At 47.5% G+C, this 21,860-nt stretch overlaps 1 protein-coding gene and 1 pseudogene across 1 annotated transcript in view; both read right to left on the reverse strand.

Moving 5' to 3' along the window:
- LOC119379596 (5-phosphohydroxy-L-lysine phospho-lyase) overlaps nucleotides 1-21,860 on the reverse strand; it is a gene marked incomplete at its 3' end in the record, with an annotated part of 210,944 nt that overhangs the window by 172,521 nt on the left and 16,563 nt on the right.
- LOC119379597 (5-phosphohydroxy-L-lysine phospho-lyase-like) overlaps nucleotides 1-21,860 on the reverse strand; it is a 42,721-nt pseudogene that overhangs the window by 1,698 nt on the left and 19,163 nt on the right.

Consider the following 21,860-nt stretch of genomic DNA (forward strand, 5'->3'; position numbering starts at 1 on the left):
GCGGGGAGCGGCACGCGAGGAGCAGACAACAAAACGCCATTGCTATGGCAACGACAGAGAGAACCCCTGCCCAAGGTTCTGCTCGATGACCATCTCTCCTCCGCAGCTTTTCTTCATTTATAGTGCGATCGGGCGAACACACTGAAGCAAGAACCAGCGTTGCAGAATGTGTCCCTTCCAGACGAGCGGACTCTGCGCTCCTGTCGGATCTTACTCCACGATAATGAACATGAATTCAATTATTGTACACATAAAAGTAAAGATAACGCGAGCTGCCAATTCCAGCGTGTAACCTATATATGCTTATAACGAAATCCAGAAGCCACTTTTATGTCAAATGCAACTTCAACATAATAAGTGTTGACTACAATAAACCAATACAAACATAAAAAGCTGAGGACAGGCTGGAATTACGTACACTATTACAAGTGAAATTAAAACAAGTTAAGCTGCTTACGTAGGAAGCTAGTTTAAGCAAGCAAAATCAAACAAGAGGTTAGCATTCACAGTGACAACATACAAGGTAAGCAATACTAAAGAAATGGATAAGAAGGACACACGTGGACTCTGTGCTGCCTCTTGTCCAGTGCTTTCCTTCAATAAGTTAACATGTACCAACAGGCTCAGATTTTCTTTTGCAAGGTAAGAAAACAGTACTGCAGTTGCAGGTGCTACCATGGGTGCCTAGCAACTCGAACTTAAAATCTGTGCTGCCTTTCCTACCCGCTCTTTTGTGTGTATGTTAATGAGCAAAACACTAGTTAGATGCTTTCTTTTTCTACCCGTGCGTATGTGAACATTAGAAAAATAATAAACGATGAACCGAAAGGGTCCCAAGGTGACCATCAAGAAGGTCATTAAGTCTGATAAGCCAATTTTGTGGCTCGTGAAGCGGCACTTTAGGAACAACAAAATCATACCGAATATTAATGCTTGAGCAACAGGGGTGTGCGAATAGTGAATTTTAGAATAAAATACGAGTAAGAATCGAATAGTTTTCTAATAGCAAAACAACAATTTCCAGAACAGCCCTAGATTTCCAGAGCAATTTATTTGAAACAAATATTTACTAACTTTAACAAAGGAACATTACGATTGCTTTTTAACAGACAAAAAAATGCCACAATTATGTAAACTGGGGCAAGCTCGAATACAGCAGCAATAAGAGCCTTCACGATATTTAGTATAACTGTAGGTTGAACCACAGCACTTCAGTATTCAAAGCCATAATTGGACATCACCTTTTAAATAAAACTGAGACACAAAAATGAAACATTGTTTCATGGTTGCAGGAATCAACATCATGAATCTTATGATGATACAGTGGATTACAGACACTTGATTCGGCGAGACTGGACATTTAAGCATGAATGACTTCATCCGGTGAACAGTATAGCCTCAATATTCCTGTAAAAGCTTGGGTTGATGCATTTTAACATACAATAATTCAAACAACTAAAATGATCCCTCACTCTTCCAACGTTTCGTTCTTTTGGGGTCTTCTTGTCGAGGCAGATTATTAGCAAAGTATTCGATTTCGAATATGCACTATTCGATTCGAGCACCAAAACGAATAGAAAGCTGTTTGATTCATTGTTCGAAACTTCGGAATATTCGCACACCCCTATTGAGCAACCATAATCAACTAAGTGCGCTTACAAATAAAGGAGAGAAGAAAAAATTAGGAGGTTGGGGGGTGATACAAGACATGCACATACCTGAGAGACAGCACACTGGCTTGCTCTCCAGCAGGCTCTCTTGACTCTCTGTCAAGGACTAGTTCCATGCCCACAAAAAGGCCGTGACCACTGCAGAGAAACAATACACGCCACTGTTATCACCTTGACAAATTTGCCACTTTGGTTCACTTATGAGAACATATAACTGCAAATTAGTATGTCTACTGTCGCTATGGCTCAGCTGTTATATGCAGACCTGAAAAAATGCTTAGAAATGGGCCCCTAGGGCGTCAGATATTTTGTATTCAGCTTAACCCTTTCACACACCGCCTATGAAGAACTGTCTGTAAATGTGTCAAATCGATACACTGTTATTTCAAGGCCCTAAATATTCTATTGCAACAAACATAATGTCATAATATGTTAACTTATGTGTGTTCTAGTAACTAATTCTATTTAGGTTGTAATTAAAATCTCTTTATCCTGAAGTCATTGATGCTCTTTTTTTTTGGCTTAAATACAATGAAATCTCGGGCCATAAATATAGTGCAAGTTCATTTTTGGTTCCGTCCATTTTCAGCAAAGAAAAATTATACTTTTCACATGGCTCGCAGGAAGCGGCACATCAGACGTGGTAGTGCCTTCAGCAAAGTGATCATATGCAACAGTATACTGCAAAATGAAGTTAAACCAAGACAAATTTATTATGCAGGAGGTTCAATTCATCCAAAGCTCGATATATATCGCTCTTTCTTAGCCCCTAGTTGACACAAATAGCAAAAACAAGTGGTGTACACAATTGTGTACATAGCGTTTTAAAGGGTTAAAGGAGTACCATATTGTACTTCAAGCACTTTTCCATTGCTTTGGAAGCTCGGAGGCAAACTGAAACTCAAAAGGGTTTTCCAGTTCTTAGATCACGACAGTTCTGTCAATTATTGTTTGCGCATTAAGGTCAACCTACAATAGAGAAAGACGAAATCATGGAAACCCATCACCCAACTCTATGTAGCACGCCTCAAACAGGTTTACTGCTTACAATAAAATGCAGGCACTTTTTTTTACTGTGGAGAAGGCCTTGGCAAGTTTGCACACACACTCCATTTTGCTGACCATCGAAATGCATGCACAACCAGACATCCCATGCACTAGTTGTGCTGCATTTCTGCCCAAGTCATACAAATCAAATGCTGGTCCTGCGACCATCAAAGCTTCAAGAAGAGACCAATGCACATCCCCATTTAGCGTGCAAAACAAAAGGTCATGGCAGAACCATTAGAGGAAACGCACGATGTGCTGAAAATTCAAGAATGCCTCGGAAAACTTCCTATTTACTAGTTTCCAATTCACCAAAGGGGTTCCTATTGAGCAGCATGTGAATCTTTGGCTAGTTAATCGTGGAGGCACCAATCTATACGAGGTGTATCTTACAGTTACTTCTACGCACTGCGATACTTCTGCCTTAGTTGGTGGTGCTGACCCATGTGTATAGTGCCGATCAATATAGCTTCAGGGTGCAATTTCAGCCAAAGTTCCAGCGAGACGGAAGCTGCAGATTATTTTAGAGCTTTAAGTGGCCCCGTACTACTTTTTTCAAAGTTCCAAAAATGCTTTGGAACAACTAAACTGCCCTTCAGAAATAAATCATTTTTAAAAAGCCCGAGCACAGACAGAGATACTACAAGTGTAACAATAACCTTCTCATCCATGCTCAATGTGCACCATTTGAAGGGAGCAAGTCCCACGTCCATTAAAACGCTGCCTTTCATTCCTACCAGGGTAGGGACGGCTGTGTGAGGTCAAATGACAGTCTGTTTCTCTTGGAAGTGCACAATTCTTATGAAAACTCAAAATGCAGATTTCTGAACACTACAGCCTGTTCATTTAACAGCTTAAATACAGTAACAGTAGAGAGGAGTGCATTGATCCAAATAAGCTGCCTGGTTCCCGTCAACAATCAGTCAATGGCAGCTCTCTGTGGGAGTCTACCCGCTGCCAGAGGACAGCCTCTGGCAACCTTCCAACTGCCTACCGTAAAAACCGGAATATAGGTCGAATTTTTTTTCAAAAAAACGCGATGAAAAGTCGACCCTCGTCTTATATACCGGTCATTGGCAGAAAACCTATGGAAGTCTTGCAACAATGGGTTGATGAAGTCGGTAGCCCTATTGCCATCGTGAGCATCAGCAACAGCACCGTTGGGCGACGCCATTTTGCGTTTTCTTTGTGCCGACTGCGAAGCAAGGGTGGCTGCGTTGGTTTTGCGCTGTTTAATTATCCTTATCTGAGGCTATCTCCTTCAATATGAGTGGCAGCCGACGGCAGTTTACAATGTGCTTCAAGAAAAAAGTCATCGAGTATGCAGAAGCCCACGGCAACCTGGCGGCACAACGAGAATTCGGTCCGACGGAGAAGAGCATCCGATACTGGAGGAGCCAGAAACAGCGCATCATAAGTTGCAGCAACCAGAAAAACGTCGTTTCGTGGACGGACTGCACTTCACCCGAACTGGAAACGGTACTCGCCGAGTTCGTCCGGGAGCTGCGCGCAAGGTCGCTACCCGTGACAACGGAGTGCATCCGCGTGAAAGCGCTCGAGATTGCGCGCGACTCGGGGCTCACGAGGGCGCAATTCAAGGGCTCGCCATCGTGGGTGCGCCGATTCATGAAGCGGAAGGGCCTTGTTCTGCGGCGGCGTACTTCAGTGTGTCAAAAACTACCAGCAGAGTTCGAGCACAAGCTCGTGGAGTATCAGCGCTTCGTCATCGAGCTTCGTCGACAGCGTTGCTACATGATGGGCCACAGGCAACGCTGACGAAACTCCGGTCTGGTTCGATATGCCATCGAACACGACTGTGACCGAGAAAGGAGCGAAGCAAGTCAAGCTATTGACAACGGGCAACGAGCATTCGCGGTTTGCTGTGATGCTCGCGTGTACAGCAGACGGAAAGAAGCTGCCCCTTATATTATTTTTAAAAGGAAAACGCTACCAAAGGAGGACTTTCCTCGGGATGTAATCGTGAGGGCAAGCGAGAAGGGGTTCATGAACGAATCCCTCATGCTGGAATGGATCCGGCTCGTATGGAACCGGCGACTGGGTGCCCTTTTTCAACGACCGAGCATGCTGGTGCTCGACTTTTTTAGAGGTCACCTCACGGCCGATGTCAAGCGATCGCTGTCCGATGGCAAGACTGATCTTGTTGTCATCCCCGGGGGACTGACCTCTATACTCCAGCCACTGGATGTTGTGCTAAACAAGCCGTTTAAAGATCGCGTGCGCGAGCTCTACAGTGAGTGGATGCTGGGAGACAATCCCAAGACCCCCGCTGGCCGCCTACGGCGTCCACCGCTCGAACCGTTTGTGGCTGGGTGTCCTCAGCCTGGAAATCCCTCCCGGAAGAAATGTTCGCAAATCCTTCCGGAAAGTTGCATCAGCAACGCGTTAGATGGCTCAGACGATGCACTATGGGACGTCGCTAGTGAAAACAAACATCATCCGACTCGAGTTCGGATGAGTCCGAGTAACTTCGTGACCACCTAGCATTGAACAGTGATGATGATGATGATATTGGTGTTTAATGGCGCAAGGGCCAATTGATGGCCAAAGAGCGCCAGTTCATGAGACAAAGGATGTGAGCAATGGTTGCGGTAAGTAGCTGTAAAGGGCCTTAAAATTCCTCGCGCTAAAGGCGGGTAAAACATATATATATATTAAAATCATGACAGTGACGTGAAATATGTAGTGGAATGAATGAAGTGGTCGCAAGAATAACTATGAAGATATGACATCAGCACGAATGCCTCGTCAATGCCCTTGAGTCCAAGGGCCGCGAGGCAAGTGCTGTCTTTAGCGTATTCACCGCAGCAGCGACCTCTGTTAGAGGCCGTGCTACGGATCACCTTGATATATGACATGAAAACTCTGTACATCGTTTAAAAAAGCAGACAGTGACTGATATGTAAAAAGCGGGTCCCTACCGATGAACATTGAAGGATGAAGTGGAAATTGCTGCGGTAGGGTAATAAAAGTGCTTTTTTCTGATAGCATCGAGTTCCTTGCACTGATGAGGACGTGAAGGACAGTGAGTGGCTGACCACATCTATCACACAAAGGTGGCTCGCCACCGGACAGAAGGTGTGTGTGTGTACTGTATGTGTGACCGATCCTAAGTCTGCAGAGTGTAACTTCTGTGTGGCGTGATTTTGATACTGGCGGCCAGTTACCGATGCGGTTTGACAACGTGTAGCTTATTTCGTGTATGCATATCCCATGTGGTCTGCCAAAAGGCTCTGAGCTTTCTTTTCAGGAAGTGTTTTAGTCTAGTGGGGGAATAGCTAAGGATGTATTGTGACTGTTTTCGTGGGCGGATGCTGCTAGCTGGTCCGCCAACACGTTGCCTTGAATCTCGCGGTGCCCTGGCACCCAGCACACTACGACATGTTGTTCGAGTGCGTATATCGTGCTTAAGAGAATACAGCGAGACAAAGACGGGGTTTTGTGTCTTTTCAGAGTTTTTAAGCTTTTACCACGCTTAGAGAATCTGTGTAAATCACTGCCTTTTGTAGTTTTAATTGTTGAATGTGTTTAACGGCCGCAAGTATCGCGTAAGCTTCTGCCGTGAAGATACTTGATTCAGGGTGTAGAATACCGGAATCCGTAAAGGATGGCCCACGGCTGCGTAAGACACAGAAGTATTGGACTTTGAGGCGTCTGTAAAGAATTCTGCACAAGTGTATTTGTGTTGTAGTTCAAGGAAGTATGTACGGATATGTGCAATAGGCGCGTGTTTCGTTACTTCCATGAAAGAAAGATCGCAGTCTATAAGCTGCCACCGCCACGGCGGTAGTTGTGCAGCGGGAGCCAATAGACAGTGTTCGGAAAGTGGCACACCCGTTTCCTGCTAAGCCCCTCACACGAAGTGAGTAGGGCTGTCGCACGAAGGACGGTGGTCGAAAAGGGCAGAACTAGATATATCATTAATTGTGGGGTGTGAGGGGTGTTCGTTGTCTGCGTTCACTTTGAGATAGTATAGAAACGACATGTAAGATCGCTGCAGGTGGAGCGACCACACGTTCGATTCGACGTAGAGGCTTTCCACGGGGCTGGTGCGAAAAGCACCCGTAGAAATACGAATGCCCGAGTGGTGGACAGGGTCAAGCATCTTCAACGCGCTTGCTGTCGCAGACTGATATATTATCGCCCCATAATCTAGGCGCGTGCGTATGAGGCTTTTATAAAGATTCATCAGACACTTCTTGTCACTACCCCACGTAGTGCGTGACAGTACCTTTAGAATGTTCATGGTTTTTATGCACTTGTTCTTTATATACTTTATGTGTGATATGAAGCTAGTTTCGTGTCTAGAATTACGCCGAGGAATTTATGCTCCGTTTTTCACAGGTAACCGATGACCATGCAGATCAATGCTGGATCGGGATGTAGGCCTCCTTCTTGAGAATAATACGCAAGTACTTTTTTGCGGGTTAAGGCTAAACCGTTCTCGTCTGCCCATTTGGTTACCTTGTTTTTTAAACCAAGTTGCACCTGCCGCTCGCACATTGAAAGGTTGCAAGATTTATAACCGATCTTGCACGTCGTCAACATATGTGCAATAAAACATATTCCGTGGAATACACAGACGTAGGAGTTCATTTTTATAATAAAAGTGTGCAACTCAGAACACCACCTTGCGGCACTCCAGTTTCCTGGACAAATATTCGGACAAGACATTACCCACTCGAACACGGAACGTGCGATGGGACAAATAGCTTTCGATATGGTCAACATCTTTCTCTCGGACACCTAAGTGGGATAGGTCTCTTAATATTCCAAATCGCCATTGTGTGTCGTAGGCCTTTTCCATATCGAGGAACACCGAAAGGAAGAATTGCTTGTGAACAAAAGCGCGCGAATTTGCTGCCTCGATACGGATCAAGGTGGTCAAAACGCACTGTATGGGTCAAGTGAGTTGCTGGCTTCGAGGAAATGTAGAAGCCGCCGATTTATCATTTTTCGAAACCTTGCACAGAACAACTTGTAGGGCTATTGGCCTGTAACTGGATACTGAGGATGGGTCCTTACCCTGCTTTCAGAATCGGAATTATGATGGCTTCTTTCCAGGCCGAGGGGGATCTCGCCGGAAAACCAAACAGCTATTGTACAGGGAAGGAGGGTTTTTTGGGTTTCAGAAGGCAGGTGTTTCAACATTTCATATACAACACGGTCGGAACCTGGGGCGGATTTATTGCATGAGTTCAGCGATGCCTGTAGCTCAGCTAAGCCGAAAGGTTCATTGTATGCTTCCTCGTGTTTTGTGGATTTGGCGCTCTAGTTTCTGTTGTTCGATTTTTGCTTGTGTCGTTGGAAAGCTTCCGTGTAGTGTGACGAGCTCGATACCTGTTCCGAAGTGTGCACCTAGGAAGTCGCCTGGTCTTCCAAGCTGTCACCTTGTGTGTTTACTAGGGAAGTGAATGCGCTTGTCGGCCTGCTACCCTACTAACCATGTTCCAGACTTTAGCCTCCTGTGTATATGAGTTAATTCCCGATAAAAATTTCTGCCAACTTTGTCTTCTTGCCTGTCGGCGAGTTCTCCTGCCTTGTGACTTTATGTTTTAACTGTCCAGATTCTCGGCTGTCGGCGAGTCCCGAAGCAGCCTCCATGCTTTATTTTGTTTTTTGCGCGCGTTTCGACACTCAGTGTTCCACCATGGCACACGTCGTTTGCCGGGCAGTCCAGCTGTTTGTGGGATACACTTCATTGCGGCATCAATCAAAAAAAGCTGTAAAGTAGTCTACGCTTCATCTATGCTTAAAGCACGCATGTTGGTCCACTTAAGAGAGCCATTTTACGAAACTGTTCCCAATCGGCTTTGTCAATTTGCCATTTTTGGGAACCTGTGGAGGACATTCATAACTATTGGGGTGCTCAGAACTATAGGAAAATGGTCACTTCCATAGGGATTATTAATGACTTTCCAGGTTAGAAGGGGCAGAAGTGATGGAGATGTGATGCTGAGGTCTATGGACTAGTAGGTATTGTTCGCAAGGCTATAGTATTGTGGCTCTTTTTTATTCAAGAGACACTTGCCAGAAGAGAAAAGGAACTGTTTCAATTAGACGACCTCGCGCATCGCAGCGGGAGTCACCCCATAGACAGCTATGCGCATTAAAGTCCCAAGTACAAGGGGTTAAGGTTCAGGGAGCTCATCTATTAAAGACTGAAATTCAGTGTTTTTGCAGTTGGTAATGTGGAGGTATATATAGAGGAGCAAATGGTGACCGAGTTTGTTCAAAGAACCGCTCGAACAGCCACTGCCTCAAGGGAAGTTCGAAGTGGTAAATCTGTGCATGCTACTCCTTGATTAACTATAACCGCTACACCCCCGGATGGCGCGATGCGATCATACCGGTCCTTCCGGAAAATAATGTAGCTGCGTAGAAAGTTAGTGTGTTTGGATTTTAAGTGTGTTTCTTGTACACACAGCACCTTTGGGTATGTTTGTGTAAGAGTTCTGGACATCGTCGAGATTTCTAAGCAGTCCTCTCACGTTCCATTGTATAATTGTGCTTCCATATTGGATGTCAGGTAGTGCTGTGTGTACGAACGGAAGTGGCTGTGTTTAAGCGGAAATTTAGAGCTCAAGCAGCAGGGCCGTCGTCGGGCCCCATTATCGGCTTTTTGGTTTTCTTAGCGCGCTCCAGGGAGCTACGCCGCTCTTTCGGTACCAGAGGCACCGGAGTTGTGTCCATTGCCTCGTTTGAGGCACTGGACGCCCGCGTATGCGAGCTGCTGGCTTGTTTGTCCGACCTCGCCTGGCGAGGCGTGGGTCGTGAGACCGACGACCCTGGAGTCGCCGGATCTCTGGCTTGGCAGGTGGGGGACTTCGCCTGGTTGTGACGAAGTCTTGGACGCCACCGAGCCGGAGGGCGATGTGCTCTCCTTTGGCCTCTACGGTGCCGGAGCTTGTAGTGGCCGCCGGTGTGGTCAGATCAGAGTAGGCGGGGCACCTTCGCTGCTCCCACCATGGGGGGCGGGTGGCGTTTGCCTCGGCACGCTGCGAGTGTCCGGGCAAACGCGATAAGCCGTTGTGGTGCTGCCCCCCGTCGCACCATTCGGCAAAAGATGTTCTTGCTGGAAATGACGATGAACTCGCTGTCGTGCTTCGCGGAACGTTACGTTTTCTTTTAATTTTATCGTGAGGTATTTCTTTTCTCTTTCTTCCAGGCCGGGCAGGCCCTGGAGTACGCAGGGTGATCACCTTCACAGTTCGCGCAGTGAGTCCCATCATCCAGCGCAGTCATCAACAGAATGACCCGTCCGTTCCGCATTTTGCAAAGGTGAGCTGCCCTCGGCAGCTTTGAGACGCGTGACCAAATCTTTGACATTTAAAGCATCGCCGCGGGTTTGGTATGAAAGGTCGTACAGCAAGCTTGACGTAGCGGTTTCAATGTTTTCGGGTAGTGTGCTGGATGCAAAAGTAAGTATCAAATGCTTGGTCAGTATTTCGGTGTTGTCGCGCCTTATCTTGATCCTTTGGAATGAGTGACATTTGAATCTTCCATCCATCTAGTAGTTCTTCCTCGCTGAGGCCAACAGGTCCTCATCGGAACTACACCTTGACAGTGTTTAAGGTCCTGTGCGCGCTCACAGAGACGGGGATGTTTCCAAACGCGACCTAGATGTGACAAATTAATGTACTGTTCCTGTCTTTTAATTCGAGGAGTAGGTCCCCGCTTGCCATCCTTGTGGCCTTATATCCCGTTCCTATGGTGTCTTTCAAGCACTTAGCAACAAGAAAAGGTGAAATGGCTCTAGCTTTTTCAGATGTTTGTTCACAGTGAACCACGTGGTATTTCGGAAATTGTCGTTGTTTTTGGGCCAAAGAATTGATGCATCGGTGCGTACCCTTTTTGGGGCACGATCGGTGGAAGAGGGGTTCGAGGGTCCCATGGAAAAAGTCGCTTGTTCGGCAACGGCGCCTACCACCCACCACGGAGCCCAACAGGGGGACGTGGCAGAACATACGAAAAGTCTGCGCAACGCCAGCAGTACGCCGTCACTATAACCTAATATGGTCTACCCAAGGTTGGGAGCCACACACGGTTAACCCTTGCCGCCAGGAAAAATCGGAAGTAACGAGAAGGGAGAAGTAGACAGGAAAGTTTAAAAGAGAGAAAGACGAAGATGAGGCGAGAGAGAGACAGGAAAAGGCGACTGCCGGTTTCCCCTGGGTGGGTCAGCCCAGGGGTGCCGTCTACGTGAAGCCGGGGCCAAAGGGGTGTGTTGCCTCTGCCGGGGGGCCTTAAAGGTCCAATCACCCGCGTCGGCTCAACCCCCAGGATCCCCTTTTCCCCGGACACGGCAAAGCCACGCACGGCTAGGCGTGGGAGGGGTCGAAACCCCCCGTTAGCTCGGGTCCGTGGTGTCGCTACACACCAAACGCCTACTTGCGCAGACGCCCCTGCGGGGAGCATTGAACAGTGTGTAAATAAAATAAATGTCACCACAGTGCAGCTAGTTGCGTTGCGTTTTTATCAAGGTGAGGGCGTGCCGCGATACTTTGCGATTTTTTTTTAATTTCTTTTTTTACGATTCGAAGTTTGGGGGGTCGTCCTATATTGCGGTCCGACCTATAGTCCGGTTTTTACGGTACGTTAAGAGAGGACGCTTAGGGAGATGTCAACGTTGCCTTCCACTTGCGAGCTTAATTGCCGAGCACTAGAAAACTTTGCCGAGATGTAGACATTCACAGCTCTGTCTTTTATCAGTGTATTGTGCAACAACACCTCGGTTATACGAATCTCGCGGTGTCACTAAAAATATTCGTATCATCCGAATTCGTACCACCAGAAAACATTGAAAGTTAGTATGCAACAAAAGAAGCTGGCGTACGTTTTCATTTCTTCTTCTCAAGGCCGCAGCGACGTCATGAAGAGCTCCGAATGATTGCCAGTAATGTTTTTAGACATCAACGGCCATACTTGTACTCTCAAATGTATGGTGCATGCACGCACATGCAATTAATGAACTAGATGTGTTGTGACACTGACAACTAGTAGCCCCTTCCTAATCTTAATACGCTTTTCAACCTGACACCAGCTTCCTGCGGCGAAAAAAAAAAAAAAAAAACCATGAGCCAATGACATCTGTAATCTAATATTTGAAGTTTTAAGGCGCGAATAAGACCACGGACGAAGAATAGGAAACACACACACGGAGCGCCACTTCCAACATAGATTTATTTCGAAGAGCACAGAACATATATCCACCACGCGCGCCGCCAACGTTGACGCGCGCGCGTGGTGGAATATATGTTCTGCTCTTTCGAAATAAATCTATGTTGGAAGTGGCGCTCCGTGTGTGTGTTCCTATTCTTCGTCCGTGTCTTATTCGCGCCTTAAAACTTCAAATATGTGTAACCAACAAGCCCAGTCTGCCATTCTCACACTGTAATCTAAAGTGAAGGCTCACGAAGCATTAGGGCCTCCAGATTCGTGCGCACAATCTCTGAGGATACAACGCGCGCTGATGGACAAACTGGCGGCTCGCATGCCTGCACGGGATTGCCGTGTCTTCGGCGACAGCGCGGGCAGCACCAGCGCGTATGTGCGCGGTAGCGTGCTTTGTATCGAACGTCGCGGGGTGAAAACCGGTTCGCAACAAAAGTACTTCATTCAACTGCAGGCTAATGGGCCTTGGCCAGGACCACAGACAAATTCGTATCACCCCGAAATTCATATGAGCCGTGATCGTATCACTGAGCTTCTACTATATTTCCTCACCAAGCCCAAAGGCCAGTTCAGGGTTCCTTTAACCGTTGACCAAATTGTATAAGGTGAAAACCTAGGTCACCAGACATGGCGACTTACCGGACATCACCGATGAGGGGTGCCTCTGCTGAAGCTCTCGCAGGGAGGCCAGGAGGTAGTTGCCCACTTCCTTGGCGTGTTGCTGCAGCTTCTCATTTTCATCACACAACACAGCAGAAGCTACTGCCACAGACACTGGATTACCGCCATACTGCGGAGAAAGGAAAAAAAAAAGACGCAGGGTGAATAAACATTGCAGCAAACATGTATTGAAAACTTTTTCAAGATTGGCTGTTGTGCCTAGCGCCGATTCTAATGGGAACAGACAACTTTTCTCAAGAAAACCACTTTGAGGATAAATATTGTGGCATGTTCCCGCAGAACTAGAAACCTCCAAAGGACAAGACTGCATTACTCTGCTGGGCTTCTGAAGCAGTTCAAGTGCTACAGGAGGTCAACGAGTTGACTGCAGTTTCTTGCAGTTTCTTAGACAAAAGGCTGTACCAACATGGGACAAAAAAAAAACTTGACAGAATAATTATGGAGAGTGAATGTACACATCTTTCAAGCAAAACACTGCCTTTGAGATCTGTATTTGCTATCCAAAGATGGTGCTTCCGACGATTTTGGCCCTGAAATTTGTGTTGGCATCCTCAGTTAGGAAAAGTAAAGCCATAAACATCTGTGTTTTCCCAGAGGGCCATCACATTGGTGCTTATTGATCATACTAGTTATCGTTTGAGATGTCCCAAGAGTTTGTCCAAGCTATCCAAAATCTTATTGCATAGACTTCGTGCTTCTAACAAGTATAGCACTAGCCGTGTAAGCACGTCGAGGTGATTGGATGTTTTGCCACGTCTCCACCTGTTGGTGTCAACGGAATCACATGCCACGATCACGTTTCTGCGAATTATGCTGTTCTCACTTTTGTGGTTTTATCAGTCATGAGATCGTGGCCGAGTGCCAATGCAAACACCCATGTGGAAATGTTCTAAGGAGGCGGATCAGGGTTCGTATTCCCAGACAATCGCCTTCAGATACTTTTAGTATCTCCGAAAGCGAGAGTTCGTAGTTCATGAATGGCAATGCATTATAAAACAAACAAAAAAAAATGCGGACAATTCTTCAGAAAACTGTCATTCTGACATGGGTCTTCCTTAAAAAGGCCCTGCTACAACACCCTTCCACACTCTCCGCCATGGCTGCGATCGGCACTGACTAACACTCCCAGGTTTAAATGCACATATATACAGTAGAACCCCGCTGTTACGTTCCTCACTGCTGCGTTTTCCCGGCTGTTACGTCGTTTTCCGCCGGTCCCGGCATAGCTCCCATAGGATACAATGTATTGGGAACCCCGCTGTTACGTCGTAACTGTCAGACCGTTCCCGTATGATACGTCGCGAAGTGCGCCCGGAGCCGACCGAGTGACTACCAAAGAGAGCGGCCATGGCGCATTTTCACGCAGCTTGGCCTCGTTTGACCGTAATATTAGCCGCTTGAGAGGCGCAAGCAACAATCTTTCAATTGATGCAAACAAAAGCATGGCCTTCGAGATTCAAATTGCAAAGATGGCGTCTATGATGTAACTGCTCGCGAAAGCAAGGCCTTCGAGATTGGCATTTACTATTGACAAAAGCATAGCCTCTGAGATTTGCATTGCACAAACATGGCGTGTATGACGTAATTGCTTGCGAAAGCAAGGCCTTCGAGATTGGCATTCACTTCTGCCATCGCGTTGGCGTAGACTCATCATCATCGTTATTTGTCGGAGAACGGGAGGAGTTCGAGCTGGTTGGAGCTCGCATGGTCGTGCGTGCGGTTCGCGGTCGGACTCGCCGCGCCGGTCGTGATTGCGTGTGCTTAGTTTTTTCATGCCTACAGCTGTTGGTGTTAAAAATCACATACGTTGATTACATTTCTGTGGATAAGGCCGTCCTAAGCTCCGCGTTTCTATCCATCGACTAGATCGCGGCTGAGCGCGCCAATTTTCGTGTGCTCGTAAGAATTCAAATAAAATTCTGTACCACTAAATATTTTGCCGTTTTTCCTGTTTTTCGGCTCTTACGTTTCCCGTCTCTTACGTTTATTTCCTACGGTCCCTTCAAAAACGTATCAGCGGGGTTCTACTGTATACAGTAAAAGCTCGTTAATTCGGATTTCTAGGGACCGGAAAAAATGTCCGAATTAACCGAATGTCCGAATTATCGAATGGTCGAAATAAACACAATAAATGCAAGAGTTTTTCAGCATACCTTTACTTTACATGGTAATCGCGGATGCGTCTCTGTTTTCGAGCAGAAATTCGCGCGGACACAATTTTTCTAAGCCCTTAAAGGTGCTCAGCAGCTCGCATGCTGTCTGCAGTGCCAAAACAAAATTCTTTAAGGACGACGGGAGCCTCCGCGGCTTCCTTCACAGTACGAGGGGGCCTGTGTGGCTCATAGTGTGGCTGCTGCTCTTCAGCTCTTCGTTCTCGGATTCGTCGCCATGCATCACTTCCTTGACGATTTGCTCATCAGTCAGAGAGCCGGCAGTGGCAACGCCATCAATGCCGATATAATCGTCGAGTGTCACTGCATCAGGCATAACACTTCCGAAATCCTGCCCGTCATCGGCACCGTCGTTCGGCGACAATTCGACCACTGCGGCATCGCTGGAGTCGGTACAAAAAGCCACTGTGCCTGAAACAGTTGGCAATGGCGTGCGCAGGCGTGCTCTGCCACACATACGCGAAGAATGCTAACTGCGCTCAGGAGACTCACGTCGTATTGTTTGCCGACGTCATGACGCAGGAGCTACTTCTCGCCGGGAGAGCCCATTTTTCAGGGCACGCAAAATTTCTACTTTGGTGGTGAAGTCCTTGGCCTCGTACTTGGGCCGCTTCGCCGGCGTTGCCATCGGCGGAGAGTGCGTTCACACGAGAAGTCAGCACAAAAGCACCAGCAACGATCAAGCTAAAGGAGCCGTACTGAATAGTTCCTCGATAAAACGGCGTTCAACGATGCAGCACACCAACGGGAACAAAGCAACAAAAATGACACCGCGCCAAACTCACACCGCCCACACGCTATCACGCCACCATAATCACGCGCGAAGAAAAGGCGTTCAACCAGTCTCAAGTCAAGCCAAGCCGATAATTGATGTCCATGGCGATGCTGCGTTTGAGCTTCACTCTTGTTCCGAATGGTTCTTTTTTCGTTTTCGAGCCTCGCCAGCGGCCCGAGAGTCGCCGAATTATCCGATTTGCGGTCAAATCTGTCCGAAATAACGAGCGCCCAGTCTCATAGAGTGATGCATGTATTTACAGGGACCAGATGACGTGTCCGAATTAACCGATTTTCCGAATTAACGAGAGTCAAATTAACGAGCTTTTACTGTATACCCTATAAAGTGGACGGGGGGATGACCGCCACCCTAGCTCAGTGGTAGAGCATCGGACGCGTTATTCGAAGGTCGCAGGTTCGGTCCCTGCCGGCGGCAAGTTATCTTTTTGTCCACTTTACTTCACATTTATATCCCAATTATTACAAATAACATCTCCTATACTTTCCTTGACATTATTGTCTGTTAGTTCTCATTAATATTGCGTCTAACAAGGAAAAACGAGCCCTTAAAAGCCATCTTTCCTACAAATTAAACATGTAGTTTCCATTGCTTTTTCTGGTACCGTGGAATGCACGAATATCGTTGCACAAGTGGCAACGCCGAAAACGAAGTTGTTATAAATTTAGTTCGACTAAGAAACTACTTTAATTTTGGAGCACAGCGACACACAACAGCTATTTCTTGTATTAGGAAAGACGTTTCATCATTGTCACAAGCGCCAGGGGCGTAGGCAGAAAATTTTTTTCGGGGGGGGGGGGCACCTCCTTGATCTGAAGCGAGGGCTAGGCAGGCAGATGTGGGAAGTGTCATTTAGTGCGCCGTATGCCTAGGCAAAAAAAAATATTCGGGAGGGGGGGGCACGGGCTCAATGTGTGCCACCCCTGGTGCCCCCCTGGGTACGCCAGTGCGAAACGCGCGCTGCCGCCTTCAAACGACAGCATGAAACACAGCACCAAGGGTTGGCCACCCCTCTCCCCCCCCCCCCCTTGGAAAAAACTCCTGCAGACAGCCAGCACGCTTTGAATCAAGTGCTCACGCAGAGGCCAGAAAAAAAATATCTAGCATCTAGACACAACGCAACGTCTAGCAAAGCTGCTGCTGTGGACACATCTGCCACCACTACACGAACATGCAAGAAGGAACTCCCTTCTTCTCAAGCATTCGCTGTGCTATGCACAGATGCGTCATGTCAAAGCATCTTGAACCTGGGTACAGCTCAATATAAGCATGCGGAAATGAGGAAGTCGGCATGGTTCGGTCGGCCAGAGAAGTGTTGCATTACGATGTAGAGCTGTTGGTCAGTCTAGGAAGAAGTGCCAAGAGATGACGCCAAGAGATGACTGCCGAAGGGGAACCACTGGTCTGTGCTAGTCACCGCGAGTTTTCCGGAAGCTGGAGGCTGCTCAGCTGGACAAGCCCCAGTGAATACGAAAGGACTTTAATTGTTCTTGAATGTTCTCGCGTGTCTTGTATTTGAGTGCAATTCGATAATTTGTTCCCTGGTGTTGTTAAAGGGACACTAAAGGCAAATAACAATTTATGTCAGAGTGAAAGCCCAATGTATGACAACTTCTAAAACGGCAATATTTTCAACAGCAGTGCCCTACTTACCGAGAAATTAAGCTAAATGTATCACATGATGAGCGCCACGAGTGGGACATTTTCGAAGTGATCCCGATGACGTAGGGAAGTCGGCCTACAATAAATCACTAGTAATCAAACTAGCAGCAGTAAAAAAAGAACATTCCGAGCATCAAAAGACGTAATAAAATGCTGTTTGTTCGTTTCCGCTTGATTCATGGAAAACAAAACCTCCGTGGCGTTGCCATGGGGAACGGCGCGCGTGGTTCAAAGGTTCCGTTTTCGCCAAACTGTGCCTCGCCCATCTCAGTGGTAGTTCGGGATCGCGTACTGCCGTGCGTGTTTTGCGCGCTCGTAAAAGTCGCTCTGACAGAAAGTTCGACAAAATTCCGCATGCGTGTGATATTGCCGGATGCCCGAATGGTGCACAACGCCAGTGCTGCAGCAAGGAAACCGGTGTGTCTTTTCACTGGGTGCCGCAGAATGAACCCTTACGCTCGAAGTGGCTTAGTGTCATGCCATTGCGCCAGTGTGCTAAACAGTCAAAACCTCTGCGTGTGTGCTCGCTGCACTTTCGTACTGAGGATTACGAGACCAACCGCAACTTGGTGACGGCTTTGAATGTGCCCATCCGAGCAAGTCTTTGGCGCAGCGCCGTTGTTGCTACTGTGGGTCCCGCTACTTCCGCTCGGCTGCCACTAGTGTCGGCGGCCGCGCAGTAAAAGCGGGCAACGTTGGGCACGGCAGCAGTGACGTAGGAGAGTCGTATTTTCAGGCGGGAGATTTGAAGCGCGCTAACGCAATGCGGACCACTAAAAACGTGATTTTATTTCAAAATAAGCACTTCCTTGGCACAAAAGCAGCGCTACGAGGCTTCTGGACCGCTATTTCAACAATCAACGTCGACTTAATATTTGCCTTTAGTGTCCCTTTAAAACACATCCGAGTTGTATTCAGAGTTAACCAGCCAAGTGTGCAAGTACACGAGATGTGTGTACTGCCTTAATTGAGAATATACTTGTATTCTCACCTCTGGGCTCTGACGAGTCTTTGGACCACAACTGGCATTTGCTGGCCCGTTAAAAGGATCTACTCTTAAATTGTCCGTGCTTTCGTGCCAAGTTTTAGGGGGCTGATATGTCAGCCCTTGGAATCTGCCCGGTGACTGCCTCCCATTAACGGGTGTGTGACAATCATGCGGTACCGACGACAATGGCTTGGCGTTTTAATTGGCTTGAAAAGACATGTCCCATGCAATATTCATATGGTCCCCGCTAGGTCACACTACTGTGTGCTAAAAATTATAAAAACACGATGTATACTTCTTGAGATACAAAAGAATTCCCATTTTTGAACATCAAGTTTTGATAACAAATTGCAAAATGATGCAGGTATGCTGCACAACAGCCACCACAAGCAGAGACTACCGGTATGTCTCTACAAGAGCAGCGTGGCGACTGGAGCACGCCACTGAAGTCAGTGGCAGAGGGAAATGCGAAAGTTTTCTTGTTGTCTGCCAAGGTTTTGAAACTTGAAGATGAATGACTTCAGGTCCTGTGCACCCATTTTGATCATTATTTTGCGTTCATCTTCAACACCACACACTCCAGTGCTACAGAAGGTATCACTATCAAGGCTCCCAATGTTGCCATGCCGACGCCAGCTGATATTGTAAGCGAAATGAGAATGTGATGCAAAAATGACAGCGCAGGAAGGCCTCGGATATACTTACTGTATTGAAGTATTCGGCGCCCTGGGCTTCAAATCTGCTAGCGACTTCTTTCGTAGTCACCACCATGGCGATTGGGTGGCCATTTCCAATAGGCTTGCCCAGGGTTACAATGTCTGGACAGATGTCTGCAAAAAATAATGAAAAGTTATTCAACAGTTCGAAACTGCCCAAGTGTGGTACTAATAACACTTTGGTTAATGTCACATTTAGGGAATGACTCTGCCCTCACTGGGAAGAAACACGGTTGCTATACAGTCGACGTCCGATTTTCCGGACCCTCAAGGGACCGCGAAAACGTCCGGAAAATCGGGCAGTCCGGAAAAACGAATGCACGTGAAAGCGCACATTTTGGTAGGTATTTTCGCTGACGGAGAGGGTCACAGCCGCAGTACAAGATTCCCATAGCAATTCAGCCAATGCATTGTTTAGGTGGCTCTGAAAACAGCCGTTTATAAAAAAAAAATACGACGTGGCCGGCACTACCTCATAGGTCAGCACTTGGGCGCAAAGAGTCGCTATTTTCTTTTGCACGGTCCGCTTGGCCGCGATTATGTCTGCCTCAATTTCAGTCAACGTCATGTTGCCGCTGTACACAATGACAGTGTCATCAGTGCTCGCGTCAACTCCGAGCTCGTTGGCTGTGTAGGAGCTGGCTCTTCGTTCTCGGTGTCGGAGTCATCGGAATCCTCCGTAACTTGATGAATGATTTCGTCATCGGTAAACTCCGCACATAGCTCGAGGTCTTTGTCAGCGTCGGCGAAGCCCTCAAGGGTTATCTCGGCTGGAAACAACACGCCGCCAGCGCGCAGATCGTCGAAGGCAACGTCCGCGGATGGCAGTTCGTCATCGTGAGCCTACGAGGTGGCTTTGTGCGCTTCGAAGGCGCGGACGAGACGAAGGAGCAGTCGGTGCCATTGCTGTAAACGGCGAATCCGCTCGACGAAAAGCGCAGCACGAAACAGCTATAGGAACTCGGTGGATGCTGAAGGTCGGGAAACGTGATCACTGAAGGTAGCGCGCAGCAGCAAACGATCAACCGCAGACACGGACCGCAGAGCTGGCACAGCTGACAAAACAACACGACAACACGTGACGAACACAGTGAGGTTTGGCTTGGCTAAGCTACGGCTGGCAACGGATTGACACGTGCGGTTTCGAGGTTACGGCAGCCGCGGCGCGGTGCGGCGTTGCTGCTGATGCGAGTATGGTGGGTTCAAGGATATGAAAATGAAACAACCAAAATGGCGGCGTCGGTGGTGACTTTGGGTAGGCGGTTAACAGTAAAAAGTCCGGGAAATCGGATGGCGAAGGCTATAAGCGTCCGGAATTTCGGACTTTTTAATACATTGACTCTACGAGGAACTTGACGGTGCCACAGATGAGTCGGGAAATCGGCATGTCCGGAATTTCGGGCGTCCGGAAATCAGACGTCGACTGTATACAGCGGAATACCAGTGGTGCCTCGCAATAGGAAATAAAATGTAGACATACCACCTTCAAAATGAAGTTTAGAAAATAAAAGTAGGGATTCTGCAGTAAGCTCAAGAGTGCTATCAATGCAGCAAGGCTTTTGAGATTTCAGGTTTAAATGGAATGCAGCATGGAGAAACAGGCGCTAAAGCGTACTATAACAGGTCTCAAATCCCTACCCTGATGGAAGTGCTACCAACACAGCACCGACATATGTGAAAATAACTGTATGCAGCAACAAAGTCGTAAGCTGGGCTAGTTGCTACATGATTGAAGGTAAATAAATGGCTATATACACACTGCAAGTAGTGTTCTCTTACTGTGTACATTGCATTTTGGCTGGTTATTCACCTTCCAAGGTATGATTGAATAACTTCACTATCAGGACTTAATGCCTTACGAATCAATTGTCACAAAAATTTTTACAGTCCCAAGTACGACCGGAATTAGATGTTTGTCTTGCGCTTTAAGCACTTTCTCTCTCTCCTTTCATCCTGGTGAGTGCACTGAAAGCTACATGGGGGGGATGACAAGGGCGCAAGAAGCTATGTCCTGACGTAGAAGCCCACGTCACGACCGTCAGCACTTTCTTTTCCTTTTTCTTTTGTAAACGTGCAGCACACTTTCAGTGCGAGCACGAGCACACTGGTGCAATTCTATGTAGTGTGTCATTCCAGCACCATAAAGCTGAATGCATGCAACGACTGCAGTACGATAAGTTTTTACTTGTGACGCCAAGTGCCGGGGTTTTCGCAAGCATAATTCTGGACACCTTCTGCAGCTTGCCACACTCGTGAACGAACGACACGATCGATGTCTCTGGTGGCATGCGAAATTGTCATGCAAGAAGTCTGCACCTTTGCCTCGGAAATGGGAATGCCAGGGAGGCCAGCAGGGCCTGTACATCAAAGTTCATGAAGAGGGCTGGCTTGGCAATGACGAGCGAACATGTGCAGCAAGTCCAGCGACTACATCAATAAATTTCTTTTATGGAATGAACTCGCGCATTTTTTTATACAGTAAAAGCTCATTAATTCGACACCCGTTAATTCGGAAATTCGGATAATTCGGACGGCTCTATTGGTCCCGGCCAAAGTGCATGTTAATCTATGGGACCAAACCTTCGTTAATTTGTCAGAATTGGGCTCCGCACCGCTTAATTCGGACAAATTCTGACGGCTGCCGCACAAATGTGTGGTAAAGCAGCGCTGGCACCACTGGGGCAAAACCGAAACTTGAGTGACATCGCCATCGTCATCAACTAGTGGGGGCGATCGCGGCGTCACGAACGTCGGCGTCTTCTTTCTTCGCTCCACTGTGCCTCAGACGCCATTTTCCCTTGTGTTGTGTTGGCACAGTCTCTTCTTGCGGAGTTCTTGTTTTTCCCGTTGTGACCGTGTTTACATGTGAGGCCCGAGCATGCGGCAGTAGCCGACGGTGGCATCGACGAGGTGTCAGCCGAGTCCACCGACGGTGACTGC

This window comes from Rhipicephalus sanguineus, chromosome 1 (assembly GCF_013339695.2).
Source record: "Rhipicephalus sanguineus isolate Rsan-2018 chromosome 1, BIME_Rsan_1.4, whole genome shotgun sequence".
Taxonomy (NCBI): domain Eukaryota; kingdom Metazoa; phylum Arthropoda; class Arachnida; order Ixodida; family Ixodidae; genus Rhipicephalus; species Rhipicephalus sanguineus.